At 32.2% G+C, this 24,355-nt stretch overlaps 1 protein-coding gene and 1 long non-coding RNA gene across 6 annotated transcripts in view; one reads left to right on the top strand and one right to left on the bottom strand.

Annotated features, from left to right (window-relative positions):
* bs (serum response factor blistered) overlaps positions 1 to 24,355 on the top strand; it is a 284,696-nt gene that overhangs the window by 52,854 nt on the left and 207,487 nt on the right. The gene's annotated exons all lie outside the window — the stretch shown is intronic.
* The window catches only part of LOC149419778 (uncharacterized), a 62,920-nt gene continuing 43,969 nt past the window's right edge, over positions 5,405 to 24,355 (bottom strand). The window contains exon 4 of the long non-coding RNA XR_016302762.1: positions 5,405 to 6,215. This is a non-coding gene — a long non-coding RNA (uncharacterized LOC149419778). The remainder of the gene's footprint in view (positions 6,216 to 24,355) is intronic.

Genomic DNA, 24,355 nt, shown 5'->3' with positions numbered 1-24,355 from the left:
AGAAGTGGCCTATTAAAAAATATACATTTGCATATTTTTCTGATATCGATTAAAAGAAAAATAAAAAAAAATTATTTTTCACTTGGTGTTGCCACTAAATATCACGTAAATACACTTTTATGTCCAAAACATTATAAGGTCCGTAAAAGATTGCAATCTATGAACTTTCTTGGGTATTTCTACAAATTAATAAGATTCATTCATTTGATGATAGTTTGAAGAATGCTTCTGTTGATAGCTTATTACGTCACTGCATTAAATATATTTCAATGATCTTTTATTCATAATCTGTTTATTATTATCTCATTTGTAACGTTGAGTGCCATATATAATTCGTATTACGACTTTTGACAGATATGAAGCCTTAATAATATTAAATGTTTTCTCATGAATATTTTGATTTACATTATACGGTGATTTTGACTCATTGAATATTTTTTTGTAGTTTATTTCGTAAGTACCCGATCCCGTTCATTAATAAATAGGACAAGCAATTAATGTATAAAAATTAACATTCAGATGAAAAATGTTTTCAAGTGAAACCACAATGATAAATTTGAAGATTTTTGATGTAACAAATTTGCAGATGTTATAATAAATAAAGATTCATGTTATTTTAAGGAAACAGTTAATTTCATATGTTTATTATTTAGATGTGGACACGAGTTCTATAATTATTGGTATGTAAATGATTATGTATTAATATTCGTGGTGCAAAAAAGATTTATTATTTATTGACACTGTTTATGTAGAGGTTTCTATTTGTAATGTTCTTTAGTATGTACCTCTATGCAAAATAAATCGTCTCACTGAGCCACATTCACAAAAAGAGTTTTTTTAACGCTAATTTTCGCCCCAAAATAAGAAAATCGCATCGAATTTTAACTCACTTTGTGAATGTAGCTTCAAATACGGTGGAATTGTTTGTAGGTCCGCCTGCAAAATACGTCTTTATTCAAACAGGAGTAACAAATAAAGTGTTGTGTTTTTACTCCCGATCTGAATAGAGCCTTACTAGATTTGATAGTTGTTTTTGGAGTCACCAAGAAGAATATTTTGTTTTCCACATCTATGAGTGACTATAATTTGCATTATAAGTATGTATTTTTTCGTAGGTTTAAACATTGTCTAAATTGACTGAATAATGTATACATGGGTATATAGTATTATAATAAATATGATCAAATTGAAAGGCAATGTTTAAACTAACTGAAATCAATTAAAATTATAAAGTAAGTGAAAATTAATTGTTGGCTTTTCTGCATATAAGGAATTTGCAATGGAATATCTTTGTTAAATAAGTTTAGTTAGTGTAATAATTATCATTATCATATTTTATAATTTTGTAAATATTTTTGTATAGATTCCCTAGTTTTATACGTAGACTATGAATTATAGCAAAATATTTAAGTTTCATTTTTATGTATTATTATTAGCATAAGAATTTATTAAAAAAACATCGAATCTAGACTAAAGAAAACTTTTTTTATATTTATTCATATTTTGTTGTATTGTTATTGCAACGTGATAATAAATCAAACGAAATGATACTCATCGTACTTAAAGAACTATTTTTATTTATTTATTAATTCTCTTACATGACATTCCCCCTAACCATAATAAATATTAATTTTTATATCAATCAATTTATTGTATAACATAGTAAATTATTATTTACTAATTGGTTTGAAGAGCTCAAACGTTTTCCATTTACATAACTACTTGATAACAGGTTTCAAAACAAAAAAAAGGAACATACACATATCTCTGTAAATAATGCACAAAGATTTTTAAGTAAAATCATTTTTATAAAGTGGTAATAAAATATGCACTGTACGTATTCTGCGATTTATAACTAAAACAATAATATTTCGAATTAAAAAAAAATGTTAGAGCTTTCTCTGACTTGTGAAATAGGTTCATCAATTAGGTGCTTTTGTTTCGAATAGCTATTAATATGGCGCAAAAAAAACAGTACCTTAAGTTTTTAAACCATCGTATGATATTTTATTGTACACTGACTGGTCACCGGATTACTTACAGTCGCCAATCCATCTCGTTGAAACCACCCATTACTCAACAAGATGGCTAAATAAATCGCAATTTCAAAAATATTACCCTATTACGAAGCTAAATGATTTTTATTAAACTTGGTAAAAAGCCCAGCAATCGCTTTTCGATCAATTCATAAGTCCCTCGCATAAATAATCTCAGATATAAATAATTCTTCGAAGATTGTATTTGATATTATGTTTAATTCAGTTATGATGACGACTCTGTGAGTATGTATTCGGATTATATAATTGTAGAGATAGCACAGGTATGAACTTATGCCAGCTAAACAAAATTCAATTTGGCGCCAGGTCACATTTATGAAAAGAAAAGAATTCTTGGAATTTAACTGGAATTTTCATCTTTCGCCTTTATTATTATATATAAATTGGCAAATAAGTTATTTCTCATCCTTATTCCGAAAATATTTGCTTCAGCGACTATTTAAGACATACACAATTTCCACCGGAATAAACTACCACATTAAGGAATTAGCAAACAAATCATAGCTATTTCTCATAAACTTCTGATGGATTTTTCCCTTCTACTGTAGAAGTCATTGAAATCATGTCTTTATTTGAATATTTAGAGATTGTCCTCTTCCTTCTTTTTATCTTATTTTAAAGCGATATCATATGAAAATTCGAAAATCACACCTCTCTCAAAAAAGCACAAAAAATTGTTTCAAAAACTTTATTTTACTAACGTAACAATATATACAGTTTGCCTTTGAGACATTCTCAGCTTAGAAACACCTCGTTAACTTCTTACCTTGCACACAGTTTTGGCGATCAAAGCACCATATCCTCTAGTTATTTCATCGCATGAATAACGCTGTTGCGAGATGTATCATGTCCCCGGCGACTCGGCTGCAGTTTCGTAATAAATATTGTTTAAAAAAAAAATAGGAACATATTATATGAAAAGATTCGCGTCGGCTTCATTGTCCACCGCAGTAAAACTGTTTCATTCAGTTTTTGTTCTATAAATTAAACATTATTAACCTTTTGTTCATACTTTTCGTGGCTTGTCCACTTTCCTCACACAACTCATTTGTTTTTCTTTCTTTTAACTCACTTGTTTCGACTTTTCCTTTGCATTGTCAAAACGAAATGATGATAATTTTTCCTGCAATACCCAAAAGGGATGCTATTGGGATTTTATGTTTAACTTACCTAATTGTCTATTGACTATTCTTTCGGATTTCCTCGAAAAACTCGGCAAAAAAAAATCATATTCATTCGGTTCGATGATTCTTTTCATCATATTCATTCGGTTTGACGATTCTTTTCACCATATTCATTCGGTTCGACAATTCATTTCATCATGTTCATTCGGTTCGACGATTCTTTTCATCATAGTCATTCGGTTTGACGATTCATTTCATCATATTTATTCGGTTTGACGATTCATTTCATCATCTTCATTCGGTTTGACGATTCATTTCACATTTTTTTTAACGTTTTTCGATTTATTTTTTCTGAATAAAGAATAATATGAACGTCACAATCGAGTTAGTACGATTTCCGCAACTTCCGCCATTTATTTTAGCAACGATGTAAAGTTTTGAATACAATCACATTTTACTGACAAGATAAAATATAAGGATTTTGAATAGTACTAGAAGAATCTGAAATCAATCCGGCAATTACCGATATTCTGTTTTCCCTTTCTCAAAGCGTGACGTCGCAAATTAAATGAAATCGTAAAAAAAAGTTTCCATTTTGTATGTAATCTTGTAGTACAAAACGTCGTCTGCAGGGCATCGGACGTTTTGGACATGTCACGAGGCTGCGTTTTTTGACCCTTTTGTGGTCGTTTGCTCATGCGCAGATCGGGTATGTAGCGAAAAGAGGGCTAAAAAAAGTTCAGTCCGAATTGCGCGGACGGCGGTTTCGCGACGCTTCGGTTTCGATACCGGATTACGTATTCAGGGCCCGTAGCGGCAGCCGGGCCCGGGAGGTTCCGCCGCTTTTTACCCGCGCCCGGGAACATATTGACGTTGAATTCTCCGTCTGTCTCACAGACGTAATTAATGGCTGGGACTCCCGCCAAACCCAGTAGACGTCTGGGGCTTCGCTTTTTATCGCAAAATAGACCTACCGCTCAATTAAACCTTTCATCCCATAATTGGCAAAAATTCGCGTCCAAAATTTAAATTATCCAACCTTTTTTTTTGATTGTCTCTTTTTAACGCTGTAAGCAATCAAGCTGCTCGTAATTATATCTGTTTAAATCATTAATTATTCAACGTCGTGTATGCAAGTGTATTTTGTAAAAAAATAGTGCCAGTTGTCCACTGTACTGGGGTAAAATCGATGGAGCAATTTGGACCGGCCATCGTTTTGGCGGCAAATTTTGTAAAGATAAATTAGCGCAGGAGCGGAATGCAGCTGTGTTTTTCTCTCTCAATCGAATGTACGGAAATTAATTTTCGTCATCGATGACATGACCGAGCATACAATATAAATTCAAAAGTTCCCGATCCAATGGCGCCGGTAAACTTATCGGTACCTACCCATCCGATATCTCGAACCTGAACCCCTATGAAATAAATATATACGAATTTCAGTTAGGTACCTACCTGAATTATATCAGATATTTTTTCCTATTACTTTCTTGACACAAATTATAAATCGCAGAAAAAATTCTATTTTCAAAAAGTTATGATTAAATTTGAAATATTTTAAATTTGTGTTTGGAATAAAACGTCATAAAATACAAGATTGCGTACGGAATTTATAAAAATTAATTAGGGAATCGTATTTCGTTATAATTAACCTATCAAATGTTATTTTAATGTTTTTATTTGTGCCTGTGTTATTTTGAAAATGTTTGAGCTTTCAACATAAAATGAAATAAAATTCTACAAAATCAAACAATTTATTGACTTGCTTTTATTTCTTTTAATTAAACAATGTCCATTCATATTATGCATTTGGGAAAGGGAGTGAATAAAACAAAGTTAAAATATTATTTATTTTCAATTTATACAAGTTTTTACTAGTCAATTGACTGTCATATTAAATAAATAGTTTATAAGTATTGAGAGCTAAAATCATGACTTAAAAATATTTTTATATATATACAGTATAAATTATTCTATATCTATATGATAGTTTAAATTTAAAAAAAATGAATTAAAAAATTTTCGAAATGGTTTTTTCCATACAAAAAAAATATAGAAAAAATTCTTTTCCATACAAAAATATTGCAAAGAAAAAAACATATTTTTACATACGAATAATTGTACACTTTTGCTTGAAAAGAAGGAACCTTAATTCGTTAGATTTTGTAAAATAGTTGTTTTACTTCTATATTCAGTTTTACCCCCAGAAATCTCAATATTTTTTATACTGAATGAAACTATATCTGATGAAATAGTTTTTTTTGATGTACAAATAAAAAAAGATGAATTAAAATTTTTTCTAAATTGTTTTTACATTACGAAAATTTGCACACAAAAACATCTTTTTGCTTGAAAAGAATGTACTTAAAACTTTAAATTTTCGAAAAAAGTTATTTATACTTGTACTATTGACATCCTGTTTATTTGTTTAATACAGAATGAAACCAAATGTAAATATTTTATTTTTGATAAACCCGTCACAAACCTATTGGCGTGCTCTTTTCTGTTCTATTTCATATTTTGTAATCGAATTTACAAATAATATATTTTAGAAATAAAATACTTCGTTTTCACCACTATGTAATAATCAAAGGAATAATCAAATATCGAAAATAAACCATTGTTTATGCAACATGTCGATTATTTTTATTAATTAGTGGTTTATTTAAAAGTTTTCGTTAAATTAAAATGATTCTACAGAGTAAATTTGTGACTATTGAAGAAGTGAAAATATATTTTAGGTAGGACCTTTTTTATACAAAATTAACACTTTTCTCGATTACTGAAATAAAATAAAAAATTTGAAAAAAAAAGTGTAATCACGGAGCAATTCGGAGGAACACGGAACAAGGAGTTCCACTTTCTTTACAACAGTTCGACCAGGGGAACACTTGTGAAATTTAATTTTTGTTAGCACTCTGACCTAACTTTAATTCAAAAATAAAATAAGCCAGGATTTGTTTGGGGTTAGGTTGTAAAAAAATGTGAAAATATGCATTCGTTTTTTTCTTATTTCGATGTCCTTGGTCAGATTCTGAAACAAAAATAAAATAAAAAATTAAAATCTTACTTTTGCAATTTAAATTGTGTACCCAATCTTAAATATTATGTGATTTAATTAAAAAATGGCTATAAATATTTATAAGATATCGTAGTTTTATAAATAATGTGTCTGATAATTTAGTTATTTATATTAACACTGTTAACAAATTCGTGTTTAATATATCAGTATGTTAGATTTAATATATCATTTTATGTATTGTACTGAATTTATTATGTTTATTGAATAACACTGTTTTATTGATGAATAATAATTTTATATGTGAAATAAAATAATACCAATTTAATCAATTGCTATAATATTTGTACAACAATTTCCTCGTGAATTCTGGCATTTCTGTCAATATAATGTTTATGCAATCTAACATTTACAAGTATGTACATGGAAGCACCTTCTAACTGTTGTAACTCCGATGCTTTTCACAAAGTTTTTAAATAAAAAAATCCTTTGTCAACAAAACACTTTATTTATACAAAACACAGGATATTTATTTAGCGATAGATTGCAATGAGCTCATATGGCCTTTATAAGCAGGCGTTAGGAATTATTCTGGGTCTTGACCTTGATGTTCCTAAACTTCGGGAGACGATTCTACATTCTACAAATAATTTTTTTTTTTTTTTAATTTCAAAATTTTAAGGTAATTTTCAGGTACAAATTTTGAATTTTTTGTATGGAGAAAATAATATTATTCAATGAAAAAATATTTTTGTATGGAAAAAAACATCGGATTTTTGAAAAAAGTTATCTATAATTTTTTACTTCTACTATCATTTAGAATCTCCTCCCGAATTTTGTGCACTTTACCCCCGTACACCTGTATAAATCGCAATCCCTGTATTATTGACAGCCATGCGCCATATATGGGTAACCTATCAAACTAATATCTAGGATATTACAAAGACCTAACGATTTTAGGCGTCGTCGTCTCAATAAGATTCGATTAAATAAAGGGGAAGTATTTTGACTTCGTTACACGGGTATACGAAGTTGAAATTTTTCATCCGTTATTTTAACGTGATCTTAAAAGATTCAATCTAAATATCGAACTTGGTTATAGGGATAAACTGTTTATTGAGCTTTAACCCCGATTGTATCGGTAGAATATAGGACTATATCAGCTGTCTAGCCTTTAGGTCATGTCAGAACGGAACTTTTCCATCAAAATTTTTAACCTACTCGCGGAATAAACCTTCAAAGAAAAAATACTACAGTTTACTTTAATTTATAAAAAACGCGTTTCATCTGTATCGTTAACATTTTTTCATGATACAAATGAAAAGTCTTTTTTTTGTGTAATAATTTAATTGTTCCGTCGTCACATTTGATATTATGCTTGTCTGATCAGACCTTCAATGCTATCCCCACTTGTCAAAGTTTTTTTAGTAGCAGGAGAACCAAGTAAAAAATATTATCATTTGTATAGAGCTTTATGTGTTTGGGAGTATTTGAAATGACCCCTTTGATTAGTGCGTTGTTTTTATGTGCCGGTTTTGTTGTATGAAAATGTCTAGTGGCAGTGTATGACTAAGCGCGCGGGCGCCATCCCACGGTCGCGTTACGCAGCAGTAAAATAATATTTACATACAACATGAAGTGTTTGCAGACTCGGATTGGATACAAACAGAGTATAGAAGTCTGGATTTTTTAACCTTGTGACAAACCAATATAATATTGACCGATTTTTATAAATATAGAAGTTTTATTATTGTCATGAGTCACGATCGTTCGGAATCAATCATATTTATTTTTAGTGCACACGAGTAGACAATACTTTTTTTATAAAAAAAAATACAACGAGCTTTTAGTTAACATCTGTTAAAGTCAGTCTTAAAACCAATCAATTTAATATTTGAACGGTTGCCAGAATAATGTTATTTCTTACAATATATTTATTCTGAGAAGTACTAGTACTTTTATCGGCATAACATACACCTCAAATGTTCTCAATTCCGGCTACCAACCTAAACGTGTCATTAAAATACGAAATGCAAATCTGCAGTGTAAAGGTAAAATAAACTTTGTCGGTTCTAAAAAAATATCTTATTTTACTTATTTTTTGCGGTAAAATTATTTCTCACTATCATTTTGAGGTTTTTTCATTATATTAATGCAGACTTGCTAATTTTCGTTGTTCGAGAAAATTATCAATATCCGGTAGATAAAATAACTGTCTAAACAAATATTCGAGAAGCTCCGATAAAAAAGTTAAAAATACTATGTCGGTGCAGCCTCTAACGTACTCAATAATAATTTTTAAATGTTATCATAAACGTACTGAGTGTGGTCGTAAACAATGCACAAAGGCCTATGCAACGTTTTGTCACCAAACAGATTTGAATATGTTTAGTTTACTTTGTTTTATCCGAACATTTTAACAGTTTAAAATTTTGAATGCCATGAAAAAAAAATGTTTTCAATCAAATCAGTATTATTACGAAGTTCTCAATCAAATCAGTATTATTACGAAGTTCTCAATCAAAGTCAGCGCTATCAACAACCCTAATCAACGCCATTCTAGTAAGCGCTGTCGACTACAATATCGGCATAGGCCAGTCGCTAGCTGACTAGTTTTATTATCAGAAAAGATTTATAAATATAAATTCCTAATGATAAAAACACACTTTTTATCGATGCTATCTCGACATGTTTCGGGAAGAATGATCCCTTCCTCTGGATTAATTGTATGTAGTTTAGTTTGACCAGTATTAATATTATATTTTTTTTTATATCGGTGAAAAAGGTATTTCTAATAAATCAGTATTATTATCCTTAAGTTCTCAATCTGGTCGACAAGTTTGCGTTTTGACAACGATACCGGTATTGGCCAACTGTTTTACCGGACATGTATTTAATTTAATTTTAATCAGAATTATCCTGAAGTTATCTATCCGTCCGACAAGTAAGCGCTATTTGTCAATCGTTTTATCCGGCATGTACAAATTTTAAAAGTGTTGAGCATTTAAACCAATTAAAAAAGTATTTCGAATAAATCAACATTAATCCTAAGTTCTCAATCCGGGTGATATCGTACAACTATTTTACCTTACGGAAACACGTTCATTCAGTGCATATTTAATTTTAAAAACCATACAAAAATCTTAATTAATCAGCACTATTCCGAAGTTCTCAATCCGGCCGATAAGTTAGTGGAACAATACATATTCACCATTCGTCCAATCGTTTTACCTGACGAATACAAATTTCAACAGTATTGACTTTTTAAATCAATGAAAAAAAAAGTGTTTAAAAGTTCTCAATCCGGCCGACAAGTTAGCGCTATCGACTACAATACCGGTATCAGCCGACCGCTAACCGGCATCAGGTTGTACGCGGACGTATCGATACGCGCGACGATAGCGGTTGGGCCGCGCGGGCAGCAGCGAAACAGGTGTCCGCTGCCACGGCGCGTCACCGCGAGCCGAGACCCGGGAGACAGGAGACGAGACATGGCAAGATAGCGAGCAGGCTAGGTAGCAGGATAGCGAGCCAGCATTGGGAATCTCGCGATAGAATCAAGAACAACTACCGGGAAATTACATTTTCTTCGTGATTGTTATTTTGGTTGTATGTACAAATAAACTCATAAGATTATCAGCACTTTGGTGTCACAAAATTTAGGCCATCAAATTGTCTCGAAAAAAGCTTATACTCGAAACTTTTACAAAAAGGTTAATTTCAAAAAAAAAAATCTTTTAAAATTAAAATACTAATTTTTTATTGCGTTAATTCAAGTTATTTTTTAATTAGTGCTTTTTATGATTTTTTACAAATGTTTTGCCTTGCCCACTTATTAAATAAATGAACCCGTAAAAACAACGTTTTTTCACTAAAATATGTATTTTTTTTGGTTTGACTGATGATTGAACCTTCTTCCCCAGGGAATGGCTTCAACCGCGCTAACAATTGAACTAAATCCCGATTGGTAGGACCGACATTTATTTTGTACATTAACGTAGTAATGCCATCCAATTTCAGAGAAATGCTTATATGTCCGCGTGTGATTGCCACCAAAAGTTGATAGAATGCATTGTCATCGATAACGAGTCTATCTGCCGTGTTTTAGCTCGATGGGATGTCGGGAAGTGGGTTAATTTTGACTTCCAATTTCCAAGATATGCATTAATTCATTCACGAAAACAAAAAATCGAAATCTCGTAGAAGTAACAAATGCCCGTACGGGTATTGTTGAACAATTAATATTTATGTGTGCAAGAAACAATTGGTTTTAGGACTGCCGCTGGAAAAAAATATTCCATTAATTTAATTATGAGGTTCTACTGATTTCACAAATCATCCACACATCTCCAAGATACTTTTTTTGTACAAAAATTTGTTTATCATCAACAAAGCAGTAAATTCTAACCTGTATGTTTCTTACGATAGCATCTCGCTAATGATTTATATAACAATTTAATAGACACAATCATTCGCAAATAAATGACTAGAGAATTTTGAATGGTTTTACCGACTGTATTATTTATTTTCTCGATGTGTAGAATTAATACTTTCTAGTCCCTATCCACCCCGCCTGCGAGTGCGAGCGGGACGCAGCGAACAACCTACCAAATAAGGCAATCACATGCCCCGAAAATCCTCCCTAAAATCTCAACCGTTCGTCGTAGAACCACGCCGCTTGCGCGCGAAGGAAGCGGAAGAGGAAATGAATTCAGTTCCGGTCGTCGCGACGGCTATTTGTGGAGCGGGGCGCCGCGGCGGGGGCGGGAAGTGACAGGTGGTGCGGCGCCGGCGGTCAACATGCCCCTCTCTCCCTCCCCCCGCGCGGACTGCCGATCGGTACAAAGTCGGGGACATGACCGAAAAATCGGAAGGCATTATATGCGCGGTGACCGCACTTCAATATAAACATTATTTGCAATTTTTTATATTTACTTCATAATAATTATGCGTTTTTACCAAATCCAACTATTATTATAGATTATTAAATGCACTGATTTCTTACATATTATATGTCGATATAATATTTGTTTTATTTAATTAAAAAATTTAATTTAATGTATTTTTTATTTATTTAATCCTATTTTTTGTTTTCTAGGGAAACTTTGTTTTTTTTGTGACAGGACAATTTTTCGCAAAATAAATTATAATTTTTTGGGATTTCCTTTGCATCGATCCCAAATCCTTCCGTCCAGAGTGGCCAATTACAATTAAAAAACAAGTTACTCATTTTTAAATACATTTAATTGAATTTCACTTTTGTTTTCGGGAATCGATGAAAATTAACCCACTTCCCGATTGAGTTGAAACTGGGCAGATAGAGTCGTTGTCGATGACAATGCGTCTTTGAATTTTTCTAAAATCGGACGAAATTATTATACGAAATGAATGTCAGTTCTACCCGATCGGCATCTGGCAAAGTGGGTAGCTCGGTTGTCTGCGGTCCCTGAGAAGGAAGGTTCTATCCTCAGCCAAACCAATTTTCAAAATTAAAGATGTATTACAGTAAAAAACGTGTTTTTATGAATTGATTTTTTTAATGTTCAAAGTTCTATAAAATTGAGACAAGTGGGGTAAGCTACTAGGAAATCCAAGCTAAACAACTTACTTACTAAACAAGTTGAAAATCTAAACAATTATTTACAAAATTAAACAGTTATGGTAAGGTTTGGCCACCCTACGTGACATCGGCGTTGTTCGCTCTTGTGCTCCGGTTTCTTTGCGGAACAGGACCACGGAGGAGATATCAACGCGTCAGATACAAACCCGAGGCGCTCCGCTCTCTGAAAGGCGGACTTTCCTTCGTTCTAGAGCATTTTGTATTGCAAACTAAGACTTTTTATTTCCTTGGAATTTTGTATAGAAATACGATATTTTCAAGAATTTGACGAAATATATTATATACCCATTTACATCTACATTTTCTAGTGAAACTACAACTTTCCCCTTATTACAATATTAAATATATACCTACAATAGACAAAATGTACATAAAATATTCAAAATACCAATTTTTAAACAGTTTAATAACTTTCAATTTAATATATCAGAATGACATTAAAATCTCAAAATTGAACACTTGGCATATTAAAAATACGCTTCTCTATGTAGGAATAACGTATTTTAATAACTTTCATTTAAATCGAAAATCTTCTTGATTTTCATAATTGTCGCTATTTATTATTATTTAAATTACAGAAAAAAATCTGCTTTCGATTAATCTTGCGTTTTTCTCATTTATTTTCTTGTTATTACTATTTACAATATTTTATTACTTATATGATTGTATTATTTGAGCTTGAATTCCCTCACCAAACTTAGAGCTTTGTCTCTCTATGGTGAGGAAAAGCTTATCATTTGTCTTTATATATATTAATATAATGTGGAACATGTAAAAAATATTTAGTTAATGTACTGTAAAAAATATGTTAAATGTATTGAAATATTTGATAAAATGAAAATAAAAAAAATCTATATATATAAAATATATTTTATTGTCTATAGAAGTAGTTTTGTTAAAATTTATATTGATTCTTTAAGTTATGGATTGTAGATTGCAATGGACATGTAGAACTCTGTTGCAACGCTTGTGTAAAACATATTTAAATACATTCGGACCTGTGTGTCGGAGTGCAAAATATTAGATGCTGAATTTTGTGAAGTAACTTTAAACTTCGATACATTATATAATTAATTCCGGTTTTCATTTTTGATACTGTTTAATTTTGAATCTGCTGTACAAATGTGTCGAATCAGTTTTAAAAATAGGTTTTTCACATATAAATCACCACTTAAATATCGGTCACAGAGCACTTAACCTTTAACTAATCGATACCCCAGGGTCATTTGGGTCAATCCAAACGCGAATCGAAATCTAGAGATCCTAAGTTGACTTTATTGCCATTGCACGAACATTGTCTAGTTTTATATTACTTTTGGGGTTTGGGCTATGATGCAAAATCATCACACTCGTCCAAAATGGCAATCAATCCAATTTAATTATCTATACCCTATTATCAGTCAAATTAGTCCATTAAAAATGTCGCAAAGAATTAGAAACTTGACTATTATCGCACAAAATACATGTAGATAATAATTTATTTAATTTTTGGATGTTCGTGTCATGATGCTAACATTAGATAAACCTAGGTCACGGGTAAAATTAAATGTGGGAATCATTTTTAAAGCGCGCTATTTTTCTCTTATTAATATTTGGAGCTTGGGTCACAGGGATTACACAATTAATACAAATCCTAGGCGGCCGGCCGTCAGTCATATAATGGTACGTATACATTTGCGAACCGAAACGCGAACCGATCCACGAATTAAAACATAAGTTGAGGTTCAGTTCGGCAGTTCGGCTCGCGTATGTATACATAGCATAAGGCGAACCGCGAACTTATCAGTATACCAGGGTAGCATCTCTGATTACGGTAAAATTGAAATGTTCCGCGCAGACTATCTTACTTTAATAATTATTCGGATACCAGGGTATACATGCACATAATAGTAAGGTGTGAAATAAAGCCTAAGTTTCCAGGGGGAAATGCACGCAAAGCATAATTCACATGTTGAATTTGTATCACGAATCCAAGGCACGTCAGTCATAACACGCGTGCTCCCTACCTCTTCGATATCCATGCAGCAAGTGTGAATTTGGTTTAAATTGGTTGTCTTATTTTAAGGCGATGCACTACGCCGTGTAATATTTTAAATTGAGCCGCTATCAATAACAACCCTTACGTAGATGGCGATAAGGTTTAAATTCCCGCTTAACACCATTCGCCTGTTTTGATTTATGCAAGAAAAAAACATGGCCAAAAAGTGCCTTTTATTTTATTTTGTGGATGTTCAGGCATAAATATTTAATTTTTTTCGATCATTTTATAAATGACTTAATTTTCCACATTCTACAATAAAATCATAACCGAAAATGGGTTTGTAAGTAGGAGATTTTGAACTTTAAAGCAGTTTCATAGGCCTTATAAATTATTTTTTTCTGGGCGTATAAAAAGACTTACGTAAAAAATACTCGATTGTCTGAAAGGCCAAGATGTATTCTACTCGCAGTATTTAATTAAAGCATCTGAAACATTTCTAGGCGACCAAATTTTCAAACCAAAAACACATGATTTTGCATTACTACGTATGGCATCGCCTTAATGTAGTTAATTATTTATATTTGACTTTTTTATAATTTATCCTTCAAAAATAAATTTTATAATACCTTAATTAATAAATTCTTAAATCATGGAAATTGTATTTTTAATTTTTATAACTGTTCTAATAACATGAACATAAAAAATAACTGGTTAATTTTAAGTGGGAATCGCACACGAAGCAGATAATTATCTATTTATTAATATTCGGATGTTTAGGTCATGATAGATAAATAATTAATATCACGAATCCAAGGCACATCAGTCATATGACGCGTGCCCCCTAACTCATCGGTATCCCAGGGTCGCATCAGCGGTCGTGGGTCAAATTCAAATCACCTCCGCTGACTGCCGCCGCTAAGCGCTGTATTATTATTATTTTGTTCGTGCTTGCCGACTGTGGGGGCGCTTGGGCCCGTGACGTCACCCGGCGTGGGCCATATGGCGCGCATGCGCAACGTCGATTCACATTGCACGCATTAGTGATTTATATTATGGAAACGAGCCATTTTAATTATTATATTATTATTTATATGAAAGCTGAGGATATTAATTACTATTTTGATAGCTTGAACACGTGAAATCTCGGAGACACGTTTATTCACTGAAAGTGTAGATTTAAATGTAATTTTTAATTTAATATTCTTGTATTTAATTTTAAACACGTAAAAGTCTTTGAGAATATTCTGGATCCTAAAAGTTTCGTTTTTCAATTAACCCTTTTCAGTATTTTTTATAATTTGTTTTGTGTGTATATAATATATTTAAATCAGTACTGCAAGATTCTAACGTCAAAGATAATAATTATAAACGTTATCACACGGAAAATGAGTGGTTGCTAATTCATTGTGAATCTCTTCAAACTATTGCTAATCCCGTTAATACTTTAACGAATGAATTTACAGGTTTCCTCGTAAACTTTTAGCAAATAATGAATATACTATCACTATCGTGATAATGCATTCGCAAATTACCAAAAGTTTATCAGGAAACCTGTTCATTCATTCGTTAAAGGCCTAAAATCCCGTTCTTAACAGGATTACCAACAATTTGAAGAGATTCTTAATAAATTAGCAGTACTCATTTTTCTACGTGCATCGTTAGTATTACGTCACGGTGGAAAATTGTTAGTAAAAAAGTTGTCCTCATTTTGGACTACCTATTTCTTAATATATTTCTTCTGGACCACGTATTTCCATTATATATTTCTTCTGGACCACGTATTTTCATAATATATTTCTTCCGGACCACCTATTTCCATAATATATTTCTTCTGGACCACGTATTTTCATAATATTTTTCTTCTGGACCAGGTATTTCTATAACATATTTTTTTTACCTCATCCCTTCCGGGAAACGTATTTTTTCTATTTCTGAAACTATATTTTCACTAAAATTCTTCATTCTACTCCAACTATCAACCAGCACTTTGTCCATTGACAATGCTGCATTCTACCCACAAAAAAATAATTTCATGTGATAATTATAATTTTTGCAATATCTATTGAAAATTCAACTGAAATATAATTCTCATCGTCTCTTCATAGACACTTCAATCAGAAAACACAATATCTCTCGAAGTTACTTGTTATAATCACCTTTACTGCGAAATAATGCGAGCCAAGGTTAATAAACCCCCCTCAACAATGAAACATTGTCATTTTCATACACTGAATAAACATTATTGTGTATGACTAACGCCAGCTATCATATTTGCATTCATAAATATATTCCAGTGTCATTTAATATCAACTGAATCGAGACTTTATTATAGTTTAAGCAACGATTTTAGTTACAATAGTTGCAAGATAGTATGAACCTAATAAAATAACAAACTTTGTTTACATCACTATTTAATAAAAATTATCGACATGTATCAAAACCGACAATTCCTTCATCAGGATGAATATAATACTTTTCGAAGCATGTTGATAATTTTTATTAAATAGGGGTGTTAATAAAGTATATTCCCTTTTATTTTATTAAAATGACGCCTCATGGTGGTTTTGCTATTATTGAAGAAAGAATTAAGAGGAAGCTACAAGCCAAAAATGTGTTTACCTTATATTGTAGGTAATAGGCATTAAAATTGCTTGACAAACGTTCGATTTCAAGCACAAAACTGGTTTTTATTTATTTTGTAAATAATTTTATAAGAAAGCAAAAAATTTAATCAAGTGAAACTGTCACAGATAATATTAGCTATAATACTGTATTTTTTAAAAGTTGTTTCCTTTATGCGCTCATAAATTTCTAATTAAAATTAATTTTTTTAGTTGTTTACATTTATATTTTTTATTGAGTTATTTATTTTTTAATTTGTATTCTACTCAAGCGAAACGATAGGAAAACTTTCAATTTATCTAAAGCATAATTTTTGGTATTAATAATGTACACCAATTCGTTATAAAGATTAATCAAAATGGTGGTTTGGCATTAAGCTTCGCCTTAACACTTTGATATTTCAAAATTGCTTGTTTTTTTCTATTCTAATATTAGAAGCTTAGTTATTTTCCAGAGTTAAAGATAAACATTTTGAAAAAATAACTCTACATAAAAAAGTTAAATTCCCTAAACGTTTAAAAAGTTTTTGTCTTCCTAAAAATGGTTTATTTAAAAAAATGACGGATAAGAAAATACTAATTTCAAACCTTTATTTCTAATAAGTACATCAAAACTGCACAATTTAATCGTTTTTAAGTATGCTATGCCAACGCTTAAATTATTCCGTCAAGTGAAATGCGCTTTGGACAAAAACACTACAGATTCCAGGCTATAAAACTGTACAATTCAATTCCAACACAATATAAAACATCTAATCTTACAGAATACAAAAAAGTCATATGGAACTGGCTACAATCCTTTTAAATATTTAATTTTGTTATATATCGCATGTGTTTTTGTTAAAACTATGTAAAAATCGATATTATATTTTAATTTGTATTGTTTCTCTGTGTAACTAGTCTCCACTGTATTGTTTATTATTATATAACTTTACCATTGAAAAAGTCCTCCACAACACAGGTGAACTCCTAGCGTGGAGGACAATATACTATACCTTTGTAATACTAATTTATTTAAGAATAAAAAAAATATATATAATCCGTGAAAGCACTCAATTACCTAACAAGTATTTAAGAACGCAAAAGTAGTCGGGGAAGCCAGAGGAAGACATGGCACGATCAAGTGAATGAGATACTTGAGTCGGGCCAAGTCAAGATTCAGAATAATAGAAGACTATGTATGAGACGATGTATGAATGTGAATGAGGCAAGGAATGTGTGCCAAGACCGAGTTGTTTGGCGGTCCGTCCTCTCTGTCTACCCCTGCGGAAAACGGCGTGATAATTAGTTAGTTAGTTAGTTAAGAACGCAAAAGTAAACAACGTTAGAAAATCAGCAAAATTCACCGAAATAATATAACTTTTTTAAAAATTAAAAAAAAAAGAAAAGTTACGAATAACCTGACAATATTTGAAAATCTCCTACTACCACCACAGTAAGCGGAAAATGTTGCTTGTGTTGTGATGGAGGACAGCCGAGGAATTGAACACACTACGCCTGGGTGGAATCCAAACGCTGTGTCAACTCAGCCACCGACAAGTCAACATTCCTATTTCCGATTGCTCTCTATTTAAAAAAAACTGCTGATAGATTTTCAGCGGATTTAAATTTTAACTTTCGTGTAGTGTAAATCCTAGCTCAAACAGTGAAAGAAAGGTAATGCAAAAACTTTTTTCAAATAAATATGCATGAATATTCGATTACAAGAGTTGTATTGTGACTGCCATTAAATTTAGTGAATAGGTCCTATCGTGTGACTCATTACAGAATAATTCTTATCAGATCGTCAGTTCTGTCATTGGGTTAGAATGGTCAGTTCCAATATCCGATAACAATGGTGAATAGCTGATGAACTCGGTCCATAGTCTGAGTCTATTATTGTCTGTTGTTGTTGTTGATGTCTGTGACAAGTATGGGAATTGTTTTATGTGGGGTATCTCACACAGTGATTAGTGGGGACTTTCGAAATGCTCGACAAGTTTAAACTCATTGTTTAATGAACCGTATCGATTGCTTATTATGTCAGGTCAGCGGTCAAAGGAAGTTTAATCATTATTATTTGGTAGGGAGGATTATATATTTTTAATATCGTACAAAAGTTATAAAAGATCATCCCTTATAATTTTAACTGCGCTTTCGAAGCTTGGCATACTTACGTAGGTACGATTTTTTTCAGTATCAAAAATAATGAACATTATTGTTCAGGTGTAGAAAACGTCATTGCATAAAAGCTTTTCGATTCATTTGTCCATAGAATTAAAAATATATATGCCAGTTTAGTAATGGGTGCGAAACATGTAAATAATCGAATAATATTTCGAATTAATTTTTCAATGTTTTTCAACTCTCGACCACGCCGAAACGGCAGAAAATTATGTTTTCCGTATCCCAGAATATCCAGATATAACTTAAAATTAACCCCAAAATTGATGCAAAGTAATGTTACATCATTAAAAAAAATGTTACAATGTAATAATATTTTTTATAAAATACAATATACAGGGTGTATCGGCACTAACCCGACAAACTTTAACCAGCTATTCCTTAGCACATTTGGAGTAAAAAATGTTATGTACACTTTGCTGTCCGGTAACATTTTTTTTCTTTTAAAAACAAAAAATAAATAAAATTTCCACACTCCGCTACTGCCCACAGTATAGGGGTAAAATAATTGGCAACGCCGCGCTACTGTCATCTCTTTCACACATATTCTGTCTCAAGTCCCGTGTGGTTCCCGCCACCCCGTCTCGTATCAGTGGTCAGTGCTGTTTTGGGAGTTCGCATGTCATCAAGTTTCTAGTTTCGTTTTTGTTTTGTTATCTAAGTTTTTACTGTTGAAATATGCCCCTCAATTATCCACCTGCCGAGCAAGCAGATATTGTTTTTGTTTATGGATTTTGCAATGGAAATTCACGAGCAGCCGTAAGGGAGTATCGCATGAGGTTTCCTGGAAGACGCGTCCCACACCATGCTACCTTTGTCCAGGTTTGTACCCTATCAATTGTTTATTGAAACTATTTACATTCATTGATAATGCCAAAAAGCGCTTTTGAAATTTAAACTGGGAACATTAAAAACATAACAAGGGGCCACCAACTTTAAAAATGTAAATTGTACTTTAGGTGATTTGTGTTCAGTGGTCACTAAACGGCGTTTTAAAAAGTTAATTAATTTTAATCTCTAATAAATGCATCATTCACTGCAATTGAATTCACTCCCTTTCTCACCATGGGATTATTTAAATTACTTGAATTCAATTTCACCCCTGTGAATCCAAGATATCAACCGTACCTAGTTAAGAAAATTATAATTTAAAACACTTTGTTATACATTTTACTATAAAAAAATGAAATAAATGAAGAGAAAACGTAAGTTTTCTGATATGTGCCTAAAATAAGTGTTCTTTAAAAATAAAATGAGTGAAAAAGCCCGCGATTGTTTATTTGACATTATTACTGAGCTGAATAATAAAAGCAGTTGTTATTTGTTGTTTTGTTTCAGATGTATCAACAATTGCGTGACTGTGGCATCGGACGGATTGAAGGCGCCGGCGGAGGACACAACATCGTTCCTGTGGCAGTTGAGGAGAGAATCCTGAACTTAATTACCGAAGACCCCACGCTGTCCGTGCGTCGGGTCGCTCTGATGATAGGACACAGGGAACACATGGCGGTATGGAGAGTTCTGAAGAAGCACGGGCTCAAACCTTTTCACTATAGGCGCTGCCAAGGCCTCATGGAGAATGACCACTTTTCCAGAGTCGTGTACTGCAGAAGAATGCTGCATAATGTCATAAGAGATGCAGACTTCATGAAAAACATATTGTTTACCGACGAAGCACAGTTCACTAAAACAGGAGTGCTAAATGTGCACAACTTGCACCATTGGGCTGAACAAAACCCCAAGCTTGTTCGGGAGTCGTCGAGCCAGGACAGATTTTCCATCAACATGTGGGCAGGAATCCTGGGAAATCAAATACTCGGTCCAATCGAGTTGCCTCCCAGACTAAATGGACCGATGTATTTGGAGTTCTTACAAGTGCAACTGGGCGAGATTCTGGAAGATGTGAACCTCGAATTACTACGGAGAATGTGGTTCCAGCACGATGGAGCCCCACCACACTATTCGATTGCCGTGCGGAACTACTTGGATGTCGAGTTTCCTGGTCGTTGGATAGGCCGTGGAAGTCCGGCCATTGCTTGGCCACCAAGATCACCCGACCTGACCCCCCTGGATTACTACCTGTGGGGGGCTCTCAAGGAAAAAGTGTATGCTAAGCCAATAGCCTCAAGAGAGCAACTGCTCGAACGAGTGATGGAAGCCGCTGCAGAAATTAAAGCAAATCCTGCAAACTTAAATAATCAAAATATAACAAGACTACACGCTTGCATCGAAAATAATGGTAGTCACTTCGAACAAATGCTCCAATAAAAAAATTAACATAAACTACATGTCCGCATTTTCATTTATTATTTATTGGTAAAATTCTCACAATGTCATTCATTTACACATCAATATTACCTACATATCAATATTTAATAAAATCTGTAGAAGAGTATGCCCGTCGGCATTCAACAAGTTTTTCGACAAGTGTGTCGAAAAGCGTCTTCTCTCTTTCCTACACACTAAATATTAATGGTTAAAAATGAGACGACTGATGCTTGTAAGCGCGCCAATACGTAAAAACAACGAAACTCGAATAAGAATTGCCAGGTGGGTTTTTTAATCGCTTTAATCTGACTTTAAACAATAATTAAACACGTAAAAATTATTTAATATAATATTACAGTACAGTACTTTGAACCTTCGCAATAAATTTATTTGATTTTAAGTTTAGTTTGTAGAACTCCATTTCAATTTAGAGATTTTTTTTATTTTAACAGTCTTATTAAAAAATTTATAAAAACAGTGTGTTTATAAACAAGTTCTGCTAGTTGTAATTATTATTACGCGTGACAGCTGTTTCACCTTCTGACGGCATTATCAAACTTTGGTAAAGCCACTTACAGACGACGTAAGTGATAACTTTCTTTTTTTATTATTCTGGCTTTATTGATTTCCGAGTAAATTGTCGTAAATTATTATTTGCTAATCCCAATATTATTTGCTAATGCTAATAATTAAGTGAAATTTTAAACAATGCAATAATAGGATTATTGCATTGTTAATTTCACTTAATGTCGTTGGTATTTCCAACTGATGACTCAGGGGTTTATTTCCCTGAATAATTAAGTATTTTGGGGTCTAATTATTATGCATTTCATTACATCCGATAATTTAAACAATTTTTATGTTGAATTGGGGTAAGTTTTATGGCTAAGGGAAGGAGTGGAAGGTGAGGAAGTACCTGGATATTCAGATCTGGTCACCAAATACGGCTAGTCATTTCAAGCAACGTTTAAATTCTAAACCTGGATATTCAGATCTGGTCACCAAATACGGCTAGTCATTTCAAGCAACGTTTAAATTCTGAACCTGGATATTCAGATCTGGTCACCAAATACGGCTAGTCATTTCAAGTAACGTTTAAATTCTAAACCTGGATATTCAGATCTGGTCACCAAATACGGCTAGTCATTTCAAGCAACGTTTAAATTCTGAACCTGGATATTCAGATCTGGTCACCAAATACGGCTAGTCATTTCAAGCAACGTTTAAATTCTAAACCTGGATATTCAGATCTGGTCACCAAATACGGCTAGTCATTTCAAGCAACGTTTAAATTCTGAACCTGGATATTCAGATCTGGTCACCAAATACGGCTAGTCATTTCAAGCAACGTTTAAATTCTAAACCTGGATATTCAGATCTGGTCACCAAATACGGCTAGTCATTTCAAGCAACGTTTAAATTCTGAACCTGGATATTCAGATCTGGTCACCAAATACGGCTAGTCATTTCAAGCAACGTTTAAATTCTGAATTAATTAATCAATTACGAAAAAGCGTGGGGTTAAGAATATTTTTTTTAAATTATAGTTGTAATTTATTGTCGATTTTTTAAAAAAATTGCGATATTTTAAATAAAATTTAATAATTATTGTTTAAATAAATTAGCAATCTGGCAGCATTCATTTGCAGGTGGTCAATCCAATGCAGTCATGACGTTTGTGTGAGTGCTTTCCTTTGTCTCAGTGTGTTGCGCAGCAGTTTTATATGAACCGTTTTTTGATTCATCGGGATTGTTTTTAAAACTATACATTCTTTGTACCTTCAAATTAGTGGAAATAAACTTAAGTGTGTCAAGCTGCTCGTTATATTCCGGTAATTCTGGAAGGCTTTTAACATAAGCAATAATATTCATAAATCACATTCCGCGAAGTTGTAAATAACTAAATTTATTAAAAAATATACGTTGTAGGATAGCCTAGCAAGTAACATTTTGACAGAGCACTTACGGTGATTTAAAAAACAACGGCGCTGTTCAAATAATCCAATTATTATTATTGATAAGTACCTAAGTGAGGAAAATTGTTTTTAAAAGTGCTCAGAATTATTGGACTTCGATTATAAATTCAGGAAATCTACTAATTAGTTTCTTAGTTTCAAAATTAGACTATTTAATACGTGAAACGCGTAAGAGGTGAAACCAAAGCATTCCAGAGGTGAAACAATTTAGATACAAAAATAAAACTGATGTGTACAATACAAGAAGACAATCAGTGATTCGCATACGAAAAATGTGAATAATCATTATTGTTAAATAAAATATTTCTTTTCTGGTACTGGATTATGTAATACGGGCTTCGTTCGCAGCAACACGCGAGAGTTGCGATGTTGCTTTCAAATTTTGACAAAGGATAAAACAGTGGTGACATGTGGTGAAAATATGTTTAATTAATTTTTTATTAAAAAAAAACGTTACCGGACAGCAAAGTGCACATAACATTTTTTACTCCAAATGTGCTAAGGAATAGCTGGTTAAAGTTTGTCGGGTTAGTGCCGATACACCCTGTATAAGACGTACCTCCATATTTAACCCGAGGTTGTATGTATGGGGAATGTGTTATTATATTTTCACTATTTGTTTATTTATATATTAGTGTATTCAGTTTACATTTTCAGTGTTGTTATAGGTAACATAAAATCTTTTAAATTGTTTTTTTTTTTTATGTTTTCTGAATATCTGTAATGAATTTAAAAAAAATCTTGTCGAAAAATTTTATTAATTGCCCCATTGTTTTTTTTATATAAATGAAATAAAAATAGTTTAGTGAATCATAAAACTTCATAATGTTTTGCTTATTTTTTATTCGTTGACTAAATTTCCTAATTTTTTTAAAGAATCGATTATTTAGAAATCAATATCTCGATTATGACCATCACTACTCTTGTTTGAATAGCTACTAAATCTCCAAGGTCTGTTCGATTACCCCCACATTACAGTACTTATGTATTAATAATGTAATACTTCCGCATAAAAACACCATTCGAGCCGTCAGGTTTACAAGCCATTTAAAAATTAAACATAATGCATTGCATTTGCCAAACAATCGTTTAATAATACAATATGTGGGAATTGACATTGACAATGAGTAATTCCGTGACTAATATCACAATCATTTTAAATTATTGAATGGGTTTGAGTTGAAGTTGAATGCATTTTGTTGAGCGACTCGCGGTTCGTGTCAAAAGGTCATTTCTGAGTAAATAATAGATAAATTGATGCAATTTGGATAATATCTTTGTATAGCACCGTGCCTGCACTATTGTACCAATATCATATCGTTTCATAGTCAACAGTGGCGTACATATTCTAAAATTAATATGATAAAGTCATATTATGTACATTTTACTTAATGCATTTGCTGTCGGATATTTGACTATGCACCCTTTACACATACGTTTGTATAATACATACTACTTAAGAACTCAACCAAATTTCGTACTTTTAAAGCCTTTACCCTGCTATTTGGTGTGACGATTATTTAGAA

The sequence above is a fragment of the Hesperophylax consimilis genome, chromosome 11 (genome assembly GCF_061612785.1).
Source record: "Hesperophylax consimilis isolate HC1 chromosome 11, BYU_Hcon_1.0, whole genome shotgun sequence".
Classification (NCBI taxonomy): Eukaryota; Metazoa; Arthropoda; class Insecta; order Trichoptera; family Limnephilidae; genus Hesperophylax; species Hesperophylax consimilis.
This window is presented reverse-complemented; position numbering and strand designations above follow the sequence as displayed.